Below are 15,831 nucleotides of genomic sequence, written 5' to 3'. Positions count from 1 at the left end.
CCGTCTGAAGCCCGTTCTGATTTCATACATATATTGAATTCAGTTTCTTGCTGCAATTCTTCATTGCAAAAACGTTCCCTGTAATTGACCCTTAAGTAGAAATAAAATTTTACGAACATCTTTTCCAGTGTCACTGGAAATAATTTAAAAAACCTTTTAAACCCGGGATTAAAATAAATCCAGAAAAATTCGTATTAAAGTCGCACGTGTTTGCAAAGTAGCGTGGGCAATGAGAACAAGTAGAGATGAAGAAATGGATGCTGGGACGATCGTGCTCAGATAAATCAAAATGGCGTCACGGATGCATGCTTTCATTCAGGTTTGTTTATGTGTACATTTTTGTGAATTTATAATGCGTATTCTGGTTCTGTTATATTGTCATCAACTGAACGGAATATATTTTCTTTTAAACATGTAAACGTTACCACAGGAAGCGTGACAATATTTTTGTAGCTGGGTTTCTGGCATAACGCTGGTATGTTTTTAGCAACGACGGCTGTCGGAGCAAGTGGGATTTGGGGGAATTCAGCCATTGACATACGTTTTTTATTAATAGAGAATGTACAATTTTCATATGATCCCCAGCTCACTGAGAAACTCAAGTCTCGAAGATAAAATACACTCTGTAAAACAAATTCTACACAGCTGGGAGGATAAACATCGCTAAAACACTGGGCTTAGCCAAATTAATATATAGTACCTCCCTTCTTACCGCATTAATAAAATTATCTTTAATTTTATTTCGAAAGGTAAAATTAAGAAAAGAACTATTATCGCAGAAAAGAAACACGGTCGTAAAACGTTTTGACCCCCCTTTGCCACAACTGACTGTTGCGACAATTGTAAAAATTAAAAAGCAGATAATCAGTGCTTATGAAGGGGGAATGTACAACGACAAGCGGAAGACCTTGAAACTAAGTCGAGTTATTCTGATTTAGATAAAGGACTATCAAAGTGGTTCAAGAAAGTACGAAACTTTAACGTCCCGGTAAATTGACCGCTATTGGAAGAAAAAGTTCGGTATTTTTCGGCCATGAAAACTTCAAGGCAAGCAGCGGGTTTCTAGACAGATTCAAAGGAAGACAAGGCATAGGAAATCAGGTTATCAGCAGAAGAGAGATGACTGTCTACCCAAATGTAGTCGGGACATGAAGCGAACGTCTCCCAGACATTTGCTGTGGCTTCGATATGGAAGATCGGTTTAATGCTAATGAGACCGGTTTATTGTGGAAAGCTACACCAACACAAACCATGTGTTGTTGAATAATGGGTATGAAAAATCGACCGCAAGATGAAAGCAGGAAATCGGCATATCCTACTGTTTATTAGAAACTGCACGGCACACGTGTCAATTTTACTGGCCTCAGGAACACAAGCATAATTTTCTTCCCGCCAAACTGTACAAGTAAGCTTCAGCCGGCAGACCGAGGAATAATTCAAAATCTGAAAGTCCACCATCGCTGGTTGCAATACTTGGCGAGGAGAAGCCTGTCAAAGCAATAGATTTAAAGGACGTTGTCTTTATGATTGCTAAAGCCTGGGACAACGTAAGCCAAAATACAATCAAGAGCTGTTAGAGAAAAGCGAGATCTCCAAACGAAGTGACAGAGACGACACACGACCCATTTGAGTCAGACGAGGAAGTTAAAGAAACAGCAGAAGAATCTAGTCTGTGACAGAGGCAGGCTTGTCCGGCAATACCCATCATTGACGAATGTACCATTCACCCAGTTTGCGAGTCTAGATGAAGAAGTTGTTATCGAAAAGCACCTACCGGAAAAGGATGCGACAGGGGAAGCTTTACAGGCAGTTAAGCCGGACGAATCTCAGGCTAGCCATGAAGACCAGGTACCAGACACTGACAATGATGAAATATGCGTAATATAAAATCCGACTTTGCGATGTTCTTTCAAGAGCCAAGGGCAAGAGAGGGAGAGTTTCTTTGTTCCCTTTCTATCATGGAGGATGCCTTTTTAAGGTTAGAAGTCAACAAAAAGCGGCAAGCCAAAATTCAAGAATACTTTCGGAAATGACCTATGAACCGTGAACACTATAGTATATAAACATGGAACAGTACGTCGGATGGCTAAATTTTAGTTTTGTATACGTTAAAGAGAATGTACATACAACTTCAGAACTCATATGCACTGCACATACTGTGGAAGGATGTTATGTTGTGTTTCGGTTGTTGCATTTGTGATTCATTTGCCCATTGCAATTAAACAAAATACATACAGTTCAGGTATCAAGTTGTGAAAACTTATTAATTTTATTGATTGCACTTTAAAAAATTAATTGTTAACCATATTCCGATACAGCGATATTTTTGGTTGCTTTTCCGCTAAATCGTAAAATCGGGAGTTCGTTTACAACGATATTCCGATTAAACGATATGATTTTGCTGCCCCTTTGCCATATCGTAAAATCAGGGTTCAAAGTAGAACCAAGGGACTATGAGGTAAGAGCCATACATGCCCCTCTTCCTAAGAAAATTTTTTTCAATCTATTTTTGTTTGCGTTGCTATTTTAATGTCGACATCTTATTGGTCAGTTAGAGTGACGTCATTTAATTTAAAATTCAATGGCGGATTATAATTTCCCAAAATAGCATGGCGCGAACTAAAAAAAGATTGAATATAATTATCATGGGGCACAGGGATTCGCTCTCTTACCTCATAGTCTCTTGGTATAACGCAATGTAGATCTTGGGTAATTAGATGAAATTGACTTATTGAGCCATATGATGTATTGTTTGATGATTTTAGGATTAAAGCTGTACATTTAAGTGACCCGATCTTTTTCCATAGGGATTTGTCAAGGAACAAAATGCCAACACTGTCTCAGGGGATATTTTCAAATCTGACGTCGTTGAATGAGCTGTAAGCTGTTGGATATAACTTTTTTTTAATCGTAACAATAGAATAGCTTTTTTACAGGCACCTTAGTTGAAAGAAACATAGCAGACACGTTGGGGCTGTACCATAGAAAAGCGTGCGGTCGGCCATGAGAAAAGTATAATGATTTGCAGAGAAAGCTTGGTCCATGGGTAAGACGGTAAACTAATCAGTGGTCATACTGTAATGGTATATTTTATTTAATCATGTTGTGTTTGTGAGGCTGATGTGTTTCGGCAACACTATGTTCCAGATTATGATAATTCCTGATGCAATAATAAGTTGTCTCTCGTATATTAATTGATATTTAGGTTAATAACTTGACGAAATTTGCAAGAAAACCTATTGCAGCCTCTATTTCAGAGAAAATTTGTTTTTATAAAGACCGGAGAATACAGCGGTGGGAGGGAGAAAGGGAGGCAGGGTGGAGGTTAATTTTTCCTGTAATTCATTTTATCTCATTTTGACTAGTAAGATCCCAGCAATTTTATTGTCAACGTTTATTTGAAAAAAAAAATAATAATAATTTTCCCTGATATTCAACGGTATTGAAAAATCGTGAAACTGATTACGGATCGTACATGGCTGCATTTAACAGAACATGCCAGAAGTTTAACGTTGATTTTTGTCATAAGCTCACTTAGTGAAAAGACTTTTTACCACAACTGTGTCTAATCTCGCAATCTGATTGGCTAATTTTTCGTGGTCGATAAGAGTCTAGGCAACGCTGCTCGCGTCAATCAGCGCGCGGAAATTTTGACAGTTATTGTAAAAATTTTCTTTGACGTTGATATTGTAGTAAAAAACAAATCGAATGTGGTTTAGCGTTGTCTGTACTCTTATCGACAACGATATTCGTCATCACAGTGGTCAAAATTTGTTGTGGACTCACTCGGCTGCGCCTCGTGAGTCCACAACATTTTGACCACTGTGATGACGAATATCGTTGTCGATAAGAGTACAGACAACGCTAAATCACATTCGATTTGTTAAGTTTACAATGCCTTCTTTTTTGTGTGATTGTTGACATTGCATATTTCAATTGAACAGCCACCGTCTTAGTTTTTAATAGCGAGCACAACCTGGAAGCCCTTGTAAGGTTTTATAGCGTGGAGGAGAAGGAGTTAAACGTCTCCCTCAGACCACCTGCCGGCTGCTCGGTAATTTTGGCACTCACACCATATTGCGCTCGCCATTATAATCCAAGCTGACGTCATTTCGACCAGAGAATACGATCTAGACTTTCACATTTGGGGGATAGGAGTTTAAAAACAGTCCATTTGGTGCCGTCAAATAAATTATTTCGACGTATTTTCCCCTCAACGTTTAAGTGTCATATGCTTAATATTAACTTGTTTATAGCAGCTGGTGCAATAACCTCTCCCGCAATCTGTTTGAGTATAAAAGGAAGAAAGCACCGTTTCACATTGACAATACAATGGGATAGATTCACTAGCAACCTTTGTAACCTTTCCAACCTTTCTGTAATTTTTTTTCGTTTATGTTCTCGTGCTCGTTTTGTCCCGCCTCGACTAGCATTTTTGGCCATTTACGTGACAAGCCCCTTATGTAATCTGAATTTAATTTGTAAATAAATTGTTGTCGTTGTTGTTGTCGTGGCATCATTGGTGTCAAAATGAGGGTTCCCTGATAAAGGCTTCTCCTAGCTGATTTAAAATCAGTGGGTAAAAGGAAAAAAACATGGTGTGGCTGGTTGGGGGAGGGGGGGGGGGGGGAAGGGTAATAAGAACAAAAGAAAAATTGTTAAATATCAAATAGTTAGAGGTTAAAGATAAATTGAGAGGGTGATTACTGTACTGGTGTAATAACCTCTCCCGCAATCTGTTTGGGTATAAAAGAAAAAAAGAAAGAAAGAAAGAAAGAAAGAAAGAAAGAAAGAAAGAAAGAAAGAAAGAAAGAAAGCACCCTTTCACATTGACAATACAATCGGATAGATTCACTAGCAACCTCCGTGGCATTATTGGAAAATCAGCGGGTTAAAGGGAAAAAATGTGTGTGGTTGGCCTGGGGGGTGGGGGGAAGGGGAAGGGTGTAAGAACTATAATCGCATTTTATAGTTGACTTATAATAATCAAAAATATGACACTATCCTGCATTCCTTTTCATTATAGCAAATAAACATCTGTTGTTTCCTGAGAAACTAACACATTATCCAACTCACTCGGAAAAGAAACCGCGTGACATTATAAAATCTAATGGAGGCATTGTATATATACAATGTTTGAGAAACGCTGTTTTGATTGACAAGTATAATACCTAATGGAAACCTGAAAGGTTAGTCACTACCATCAAACGGAAGTGGCTGACGTTTCTTGCGCAAAATGAGCTCATTAACTTTTTTTTGTTGTTAAAATGTTTTGGGGAAAAAGAGCACATCTATTTGCGAGAAGAAATTTTAGTTATTGTTACCCGAGAAAATCGCTTAAAGTTGAAATTTTTATATAATGAAAGGAAGTAAAAGAAAACATAAATAAATAACACTAAAGAAAATAGAAAAAGTAAAAGAAAAGAAAGAAAAAAAATCAAAAATTAAAAACAAAAGAAAAGAGATTCTTCTGATACTGGAAATTGGGTCAAATGTATTATTTGCTTGAAAATTCAAATATTAAATCGTATTTCGATTTTCGTATTTATGAAAGGGAAAAGACATCGGTATTGGAAAAGGAGGGTAAAACCTGTAGTGCCAGGCAGCGTCTGATTGTTGACTGAAAATTCAAACCTGTGATATAATGAGCTGGACAATAAAACTTCACTTATATTGCGCGGTGTTGTGTGATTTTATGGGGTTGATGTTTTTTAGTTTATCCCGCTGATGCTCCAAACAAACGAGGAGAGGAAACGCAAGCTAGTATAAGAAAACATAGGCGACGCATATAATACATTGTGGGCTTCCTAAAGAATCAACATTGTTATCAATGCGACAATTTTTTTAGCACCAACATTCCGTGCGAATACACATTACGTATTCACATTACTCATATGATGACAATTTACCGATACTACTCCAATGTAGGTACAATGGATGCCATCAAGCGCTTATTATAAGCGGGTACTTGTCCATGGAAAAGTCCGTTTTTTTCGTCAATCAGGCGATACCCTGGCACCACTTTCCTATTGACCAACTTAACGAATTCTTTTCCTTTAAATAAGGAGAGCGCAGGAACATCAATTGTCGTCGCTTCTAAAGATTTTCATTGGTTAGGTGTATTTCGAGAGTAATTAAATAGTAAATAAAAATATTCCGTATTTAACACGGCCTCCACATCACCTAATATGTATGGTGTTCATATCATTTGCTTGGAGACAAGAAAAGATTCGTTCGAGATGAATGCACCTCATCAGAAAGTTCGAGGAAAGCTTACTCTAATGAATGTAATGTGTCATGCAAGATACTAGTTTAACTGAAAAAAAAATTTTAACCTCAAAACCTACTTCGCAATCGATTACAAACAATTTTTCAACAAGAAAGAGATTAAATTTGCTCAAAATTTTGATCACCGGAAAACTAAAACCTTTTGTTTTCGGAGAGAAAATATGAGGTTTAGAATGCAAAAAAAGAAAATGCAGATAACATTTTCGTAAAGCCAACAACAGCTAGTCAATTCAAGGAATAAGATTCCCTTTCCTAAAACTTTCTTTAGCTTAAATTTTTAGCTATATCATCCGGGCAAACGAAACTGTATTAGCTTATACAACTATGTCATTAACAATAATAATAAGAGCCAAACAAGCCACAGAACGATCTTCGAATACAGAAGCCATACATTAAATGTTTCTGCTTTTAAAAATGTTATCGTAAGATGCCGCTCATAAAACCGCTTGTGTTGTTCAAGGCAAAAACTGTTCATATTTTATTGGGACTCCACAAAGAAAAATGATGTCGTAAAAAGAAAAATTTACAAACCACAAAAAGCAAGACTACAAGCGGTTGCATTTTTCATAAAAGATAGGGTAGCGTGTTAGAAGAGCATGAACTAAAAAGATGGCGCAATCTTAAAATAGAGCTCGACGAAGTTGTAAGAAACGATTACGCAAGCCCTCTATCGGGCTCCGTCCTTGTAATTCACAATTTTATGTTTTGTCCTTTGCCAATCGAAATTTTTGTTTTGTCAATTTTTTTTTAACCATCTTTTGATTTTTTTTTTTTTTTACTTTTTTTTACACTGATTTTTGGTTCGTTTATTTTTTTTACTTTTGTTGTTGGTGTTTGGAAAAATGCATTTCTATTTTTATTTTCACAGAAAAAGTAAACAAATTATAACAGATCAATAAACTAACAAAAAATGTCATGTTACTAGAAACAAAAATATTTTTTTAAATTTTATTTTTGGGAAATTTCATGAACAATCTGGTCATTTTTTTCTGTGAGAATGCTCGGCCATCATACCTGAGTCTGTTGAAGCCACTACTTTTAATTTGCGTCAAAGATGACGAAAGGTTCAGGACATTATTTCACGAGTGTGGAAGAGATGACTCAAAGAATGTGCTCCTGCCCTACTGACAGCCGACCAAAGTGGACTTTAGAATTCCGAGAACTAAAAGTTGGAGATATAGTTCATGTGATCCAGCCAGATGCCCCAAGAGGACGTTGGCTATTAGGGCGAATTGTTAAAGTGATGGCCACACCCGTGCAGCTAAAGTTGCGTGTGGAGTGAAGACTGTCATAAGACTAATTAACAAACATATTCCCATTGGAATTAATAGCTAATCAGTTATTTAGAAACACACTAGGACTACCTTCCAGTGCGGTAAGGGAAAATATTAAAAAGACGGTAAACGAACTAGAGCACTCGCGCGCTTAAACGTTTTGAATTTTCGTGAGCATTTTAAGTTTCGTGTGCAAAGTTAGTTTTTGTGAGACGCGTTTTGGGGGGATTTTCGTGAAGGTATGATATCGATCGCGTTTTCGTTTTGAAGGTGTTTTGGCCGATTACCGTCTGGCTGTTGATTTTTGTCGAAAATTTCCTCAACTGCAAAGTTGAAGAGCAAAGTGTTGCAAATTAACATCACCTGTCAACTTTTCACGATAAGGAAGAAAATTGAACAAGGAAAAAATTATAATGTTGTAGGGTATATGATAATAACATCTTAACTTGGGCAAAACCAAAAATTGGATCACCAGAACCTCCACAGTTAATTGTTTTTTTCCCAGTGAGTTGCTGTAAAGAAAGAAAATTCCGCAGTGTAAATCAATGAGACAATAAGAAGGCACGCGTCAAGTGGGATTGAGAAAGCCTTACTACCTGGCTCTAGCGTCAATTTCTAGTGAAAGACAGAAGCGGGTCTGGCCGCTGTGTAGTATGTCAGATAATGCGCTCCAAAGTCAGCGTGCTAGCCGTCGCTTGTAGTTTTTGCTAATGTATGGTTTGCAAAAGATATTTCATCCGTGATTTATCTTAATGACCAAAAGTCAGGTATAAAAGCGAGTGAAACTTTTCCAATGATGATTGGACGTCAAATAACCAAATTGTTTGCTGACCCTACACAAACGCGCGATTGCCTAACATGGTCTTCATGTTCGTTTATCAAAAATCAGTACTAAGTCTAGCTCGGCCAAATTTCTTTACTGGAAGGATCGTCAGTAAACTTGGTCCCAGGCCTCGAAGTCAATAAAGTGATGCCTTATTGATTTTTTATAGCTCTATTTATAATCATGTGAAAAGAGATAATATCATTATTGTGTTAAAGTGTAACTTGTTGAGGGTTGTTAGAGGCGTAAAGTTCTTTCTACGAAGTTCTCAAATAAACAGTATTTCGCGTGAGCCTGACACAGATTAAAAATCTAAGCAAGATGATTGAGCAGTAGGGACTATTAACTAACATTCAAATTTTGTTAAATTGCAGATATTTACAGAATAACCAGCTGCAGAATTTACCAGAGGGCATTTTCTCTTCCCTGGTTACCCTTCGATGGCTGTAAGTACCACACAGAGGAGTGTTTTATTTGGCTCTTTGTCAATATAAATGTGTTCTTGTACCATATACTCAGTGCATTGTCAGCATTCCAGATGAATGTCCTGGGGCGAGGGAGGGGGAGGGGGGGGGGGGGGGGAAGGGGCGACTGAAGGGGATACTTTAAGAACTGTGCATTGCCGTGGTTACAATCAAGTTGTATGACATTTGGTTATTAGAGGAAGTGGCCAACTTTTTTGTTTGCAATTTTAAGGGTATCAACTGTTTCTCGTAGCCATAGAACGCTTTGATTGCTCGTCTCGGGATCAATTCAGACACTTAAGTCTCCTCCTCCTTTGATAGTTGAGATAAAATTTAGAGTCCTCATTGTGGTTATTGTTGTTACGGGTTCCAAATTTTTTAAGGTCATCCTGCGTGACCTGAAATTGGTATATAAACCAGTGGAGAGTGTATGAAAATGATAGCAAGACGGTATGATATATTATCGTGAGTGGATTAAATTAAACGTGTTGTGAACATCGGGACCAGAACCGCACATGTGTTGCCTAGTGTTATTGCTAAATTATTGAGGCCACACCATAAATTTTAGGTGATTCCGCTGGATAGTATTGTGCATTCTTCCTGCGCTTAAATTTTTTCGTCATTAACACGCGTCTGGCACGCGTGCGCACGCTGAAAACATGCTGTGTTCCTTGAAGCTAGGCCTAGCCAATAAATAAATTGTTTTCTCCTAAACGAGCACCATGACCAATTTTTATAACCTTGGTACTTTTACTTAGCTGTTATTCTATTTGTTTTAATAAAAAAAAAAATGACGACAGAAAAATGAGTCATTGCCTGAAATACTATCTTGCCCACCATTTGGGGGCTTAAAATAGTGATACTGAGAACACGCTTGCAAGAAACGTTTGAGGTTAATACTGATTAATAATGTGCTAAATGTTATCTTTAATTGATGCTCATGCTTTATACCATAAAATTTTCCTCGACTATGTTTCATCGAAGTTATTTCTGTTACCACACAACCTTGCAAGAAATGATCAAACGGAGTCATTTTTAAATGCAAATACTGGAATCAAATATTACTTTCATTTTATGGTAATCACCTAAGCAGTAAAATAGATCGCTGGGCAAGAGCTTCGGCGAAAGGTTTAGCACCGAAAAATGGAATGAAAATAAAATAAAGAAGCTAAAGATTATCTCAACACTTCAATATGTACTCACGATTCTCACAACTTCTGAAAAAGTCCTCATTTTTCAAAGGTTTCTTTTGAGTTGTTCCATTTTCGTCGACGCAGCCTTGTTAGGTTTACTTTCGTTTGTTATTCTTGATATAAGATAAAGTTTTATTAATTGCATTCTATAGTTGACTTATAATAATCAAAAATATGACACTTTCCTGCATTCCATTTCCTTATAGCAAATAAACATCTGTTGTTTCCTGAGAAACGAACACATTATCTCACTCACTCGGAAAAGAAACCGCGTAAAATTATATCTAATGGAGGCATTGTATATATACAATGTTTGAGAAACACTGTTTTGATTGACAAGTATAATAACTAATGGAAACCTGACGGCTAGTCACTACCATCAAACGGAAGTGGCTGACGTATCTTGCGCAAAATGAGCTGTGGTAACATTTTTGTTGTTAAAATGTTTTGGGGAAAAAGAGCACATCTATTTGCGAGAGGAAATTGTAGTTATTGTTACCCGAAAAAATCGTTTAAAGTTGAAATTTTTTTTATATAATGAAAGGAAGTGAAAGGAAACATTATAAATAAATAACACTAAAGAAAATAGAAAAAGTAAAAGAAAAGAAAGAAAAAAATCAAAAATTAAAACAAAAGAAAAGAGATACTTCTCATACTGGAAATTGGTAAAGGGTAAAATCTATTATTTGCAGTATCAAGACTGTAAATTCAAATATTAAATCGTATGTAAAACCTGTAATGCCAGGTAGCGTCTGATTGTCGACTGTAAATTCTAATGTTTATAGCCTAAAGTCGAGGAACATCCAACTTTCTAGATCTCAGTGATGCTTGCTAAAAGGCCTGGAAGAACCTCTAAGAAAAATGCTAAATCTCCGGAACGTTGATTGGTTCGGCTTTGTTTTAACCACAGGCTGTCAATACCAACTTTAAAGGTCGCTGTTGAACTCACACTTCTGTAACGACCGCTGATCTTCGTTTGATTTTAGCCACGGGGGAAATACTCCATAAATTCAGAATGTTTTTGTCCGTCCGACCTTCCGTACGCAATCCCACAATGCAAATGCGCCCATGTTTGTTTGGCGGGAAGTTGCATGGCGAGATGCGTTTACAACAGAAATGCTAAAAAACACAAAATACAAAGTCAATTTATATGTATTCGCTGGATATGTTGACAAACGTGGAAAGAAGAGAAAGAGAGAGAGGGAGAAAAACACTACACCAAAAAACGGATAACACCACACATTTGTTTCTAGGATAATAGATTTACGTGGTGAGCAAGTGTGATAAAATATCATGTTTGCCTAACTTTGGTCATGTTTGTGCACAAATCAAATCTCATGTTTACACGACATTTGCAAGCAAAGAAAAGCCGGTAAATTAATGAGTAACACCACGCACTTGTTCCAAGGATAATGGATTTACGTGGTGAGCAAATGTGATAAAATATCATGTTTGCTTAAAGGGCCCTGGTCAGCCACACCTTTGTTTTTGTTTATATGCGAGAGTTTGGCTATTATATTTTATTCGCAGTATGTCGAAATGAACGAAATCACTGTGAAACTACTAAAGATAATGAAACATACTTTCAGGAACACAACTTACAGTAAAGCAATAAGATTTCGCTCCACCATGCAATATCAATAATTTCGATGGCATCGAAAATGGCGGAGGCTGACTAGGGTCCTTTAACTTTGGTCATATTTGTGCATAAATCAAATCTCATGTTTGAACGACATTTGCAAGCAAGGAAAAGCCGGTAAATATGAGTAACACCACACATTTGCCCCAAGAAAAATGGATTTACGTGGTGACCAAATGAGGTTAAAAACGTGTTTGCTTGACTTTGTTCCAAATCTCATGTTTGCACGACATTTACAAGCAAAGAAAAGCCTGTTAATATGAGTAAGGACACACATTTACTCCAAAGAAATTGTATTAACAGGGTGGGCAAAAGAGGTTAAACATTATTTAAAGAAGATGAAATCGTATTTTAACCAAAATGTTTATTTTGTGTCCTAAACTAAGTTACAATGTACATGTATTTCTGTCAGTGCTTGACAAACAATAACTTTGATGACTCTGTGCATTTCTAAAAGAGCTTATTACATTATACATTTACTTCAACTTTGAACAATAACCAATACTTTCTTCCTTCTATTTTGGCAAGTAACAAAAAGTGTTCTCTTGTCAGAAGATAAACATCAGTCTTAAAATAATATCTGAATTACGCATATTTACAAGTAATAGGTCCTTGCATACAGCAAAGAAAATAGCTTTTTTTAATTATGCTCAAACCAATCAATGAAAATAACTTCTTTCAATTTTTCCACCAACTAACCAATGAATGTGTCCAGTTAAAAAATTTTAACACACAAAAATTATTATCTTTTTCATCATTTGGTTTAAAAAATTATCAGTTTACATTTGAAATAAAACTTAACACCTGTAGAGTGACAATGCAACTTAAACAGCTGAAATTAGGAGTTCCATATAGTATCCATATCGGTTCATGGAAGGGGATGGACATTTTCTGGAACAAAACAATCACCTACCACATCAACAACATGACCACCCTTGTACACCCTTTTACAGTTGTGCACCAGTGAAGAGTAAAAGTTTGAATGATGCGGCATTTTTTAATATGAAAGTAAAGGAAACATGGGTCCATGAAAAGATTTTAGTGTCATTATTTCAACAAAAATTTCAACTTTATGATTCTCAATTTTGGATATTTATACAGCCAACTCTCCTAAGATTGACACCAGTACCAAGATGGTTACCTCTATAAGCTAGAAAGGCTTTGTTGGTCCTGACGTGTCTGAAATTAGTTCCCCTATTTGTAACTTATAAACTCTTCCCTGCAACATTTTCTTTTTGCAGTTTGAAATTAATGTATGATTCAAGACACATCATCATTTTACTCGCCACTCAGAAATACCATGAACACTTTCATTTGCCTTTGACATGTATTACATATATGCTACAACCAATCCAGCATGAGATGGCAAACCATAGAAAGGATAACCATTAGGTCTGTAGTTTAATTATCTGTAGTAGGAATATTGTGTATCATCTTTAATGTATTTATGTTGTATTTTGGTTAATGGCAAAATAAATGAATTGAATTGAATTGAATTTCCAGACTTCATAAAATAATTAAAGTGTCAATGGTTTTATGAATCACAAGGTAATTAACTCCAAGTAAAAGTACTCAAACTGTATATTACTGTGTGAATCCAAAACCTATGAACACATTCATTTCACTTTGACTGGGACCGGCATCTTCGGGGGTTGGAGAGCTTTACACTGACGTGGTTGCATAACTTCAAAATCAACTGCATATCATGCAGGACAAAGGTGATTTAAATTTGAAGGGGTGTCTGGAAAAAAGCCCTACATGTAAGTGGCTTCTGATAAATTGTTAGATTCTCCTTCCAAATTGCATTGTATTCACTTGTGAGACAAAAGGAGAATTTGACCTTACATCAAAGTCATTTAGGGCCTTTTCCTGGCACCCCTTCATTTACAAGCACAATTACTCCCTTAATCATAACTATAACAAAATTCTCAAATCTGATTGGCTATCAACAGCCATAATTTGAGCATTAACAGGACAGTGTACACATCATGCCCTGTGTAATTGGACAGTTAACCTGTCATGCCTGATGTAATTGGACAGTGTGTGTCATTTTGTGTAATTAAATTAATCTCGAAACTTAACTCAACTGCTGTCCTCTATTTATACACCAACAAGTTAAACTGTTGGCTTTTTTTCTTGAATTTTGTTGGAGTTAAGATTAAATGATAACAGGACTTTGTATCATCCAATTCTTTCTGTAACCATACTCATGATTAAACAAAAACTAATCACTGATTTTCTTAATCACTTGTACGGTTACAGACCAAATTGGCTCCACTCAGTCCTATTACCATTATCAATTGTACATGTGCAACATAAGGTCCATTCACAAACTTGTTTTATCACTTGCAAAATCTAAAAGAACCGAAATCTGAAATCAAAAAGCATATTCCATCAGGTTAAAGACAATAGGGAAACCACAAACTTGAATAGCCATTTAAATACAGCTGTTGACAAATGGTATAGGTGTCCAACTTGAGTTATCCAATTTGAACAAGTTGTAATCGGACATCTGCAATTGAATTCCCAGGTTTTTACGTTCCTATGATGGTATAAATAGGCATGTGGAGAACCAATCAGATTCAAGAGTTTCATTGTTAGCACTACAATAAATATATCTTATTGCATGTAAGCCTGGTTCACACTAGCAACATAATAACAAATGATTAAGTGTATCGCCCTAGATCACACTAAAGGTACAGTAAGCTGTGGTAAAGGTTTCTGTACCAGGGCTCAAAATTACGGCCGGTCAACGGATAATGTCCGGAATGATTGGAGTGTTGACTGGTCAACCTTTTGTCTTGCCAGTCATGGTGACTGGTCACATTCAATCGTATTGAAGATAAATAAATTAAAATTTCCATGCTGTTCAGTTGTTATCAGTATGTAACGTGTTGCTGTGTATTGCGGATCTTTGATCTGAAATCCTGGGTGAAATGTAACCAGAACCGTTTTTTACTATTCGCGCATTCAAACAGACATCCGGGTTCACGCACTTCCAATCGCACAATTAAAAATATTTTCAATTTCATTAGTTAATTTATTAGTTAGTTTGTTTTCATTTCGCCACTGTAATTTATTTCTATTGTTGACTATGAGTGCTTTAAAGTACTAAAAGCTCTAAGCAACGCCTTTCTTGGAAATTTATAAGGTCAGTTTTGCTTCACGTGCCCTTGTTTTAAGAGTTATTTATGTTGTAAATTTGCAAAGCCAGAAAAGATACGTGACCAAGCTAAAATGAATTTGACCGGTTATCATTTCCCGGAGACTGCGGAAATTATTTCGAGCCCTGTGTACTTGCCTTGTTTTAAAGAACAATCTTTGTCATGTCATTCGTGAAGCGTTGGTTACACTGATAAATTATTTGAAAACTGCTTAAACTGATGCGAAAACAATAAGCTTTACTAAAACACTGAAAAAAAACAAACAAACATGTTCACTGACTAGCACCTATTGTTTTGCATCAAGCACGATTATATAATTTTCAAATTGTAACCAACGCATTCGATCACATAATATTTTACTTTAGTCTTATTATCACCTTAGTTATCCCCATGGCAAATACAGAAGCATGTGTGTTGACTCTTGCCGGAGCGACTCCGTTGTTCTGATGCGACAGGACAATCCCGGTGGCGATGTAATGTTAGCGATTCGATGTCGGGGAGTTTCGCAAAAACATGGAAAGTACTGCAGATCGAGATGAAAGAGAACGATCGATCCAAACGAACTATAAACACTCGTAGCACAGTTCGAGCCTAAAATTCAAACGCCTCTCATGTGATCATTGGAATTTTAATTTTAATCATTTTAAAGACATCCATGATTATAACACTCGTTTTAGTAATAACATCTGTAAACCACAATCAAAGCGCTCATGGGGTCAGCATCGTTTTATTTGTCATGCGGTAGATGACTGGAACGCTCTCCCAGACGGCATTAGGAACATTTCCAATTTTTTAGTTTTTAGACGTCTTATTAGAAACATGTAGACTTTTTTATCGATCTTATCCTTTTTACTTTTTATTTTTTAGATAGCTATATTTGTAATTTTTTTGTATTCTTACGTTAGATTTATGCAGGGCCTCACTGAAAACCACATTTTGTGACGTGGGCTCCCTGTTAAAATATCTTATTTATTATCATTTATGTG

The 15,831-nt window shown here is 36.4% G+C and overlaps 1 protein-coding gene across 1 annotated transcript in view; it reads left to right on the top strand.

The window, feature by feature from the left end:
- Positions 1-15,831, top strand: part of LOC146475584 (uncharacterized) — an 873,425-nt gene that overhangs the window by 43,386 nt on the left and 814,208 nt on the right. The window lies entirely within an intron of this gene.

The sequence above is a fragment of the Pavona decussata genome, unplaced genomic scaffold (assembly GCF_977016875.1).
Source record: "Pavona decussata unplaced genomic scaffold, jaPavDecu1.1 SCAFFOLD_84, whole genome shotgun sequence".
Classification (NCBI taxonomy): Eukaryota; Metazoa; Cnidaria; class Anthozoa; order Scleractinia; family Agariciidae; genus Pavona; species Pavona decussata.
Note: the sequence above shows the minus strand (reverse complement) of the source record. Positions and strands in the feature narration are given on the sequence as shown.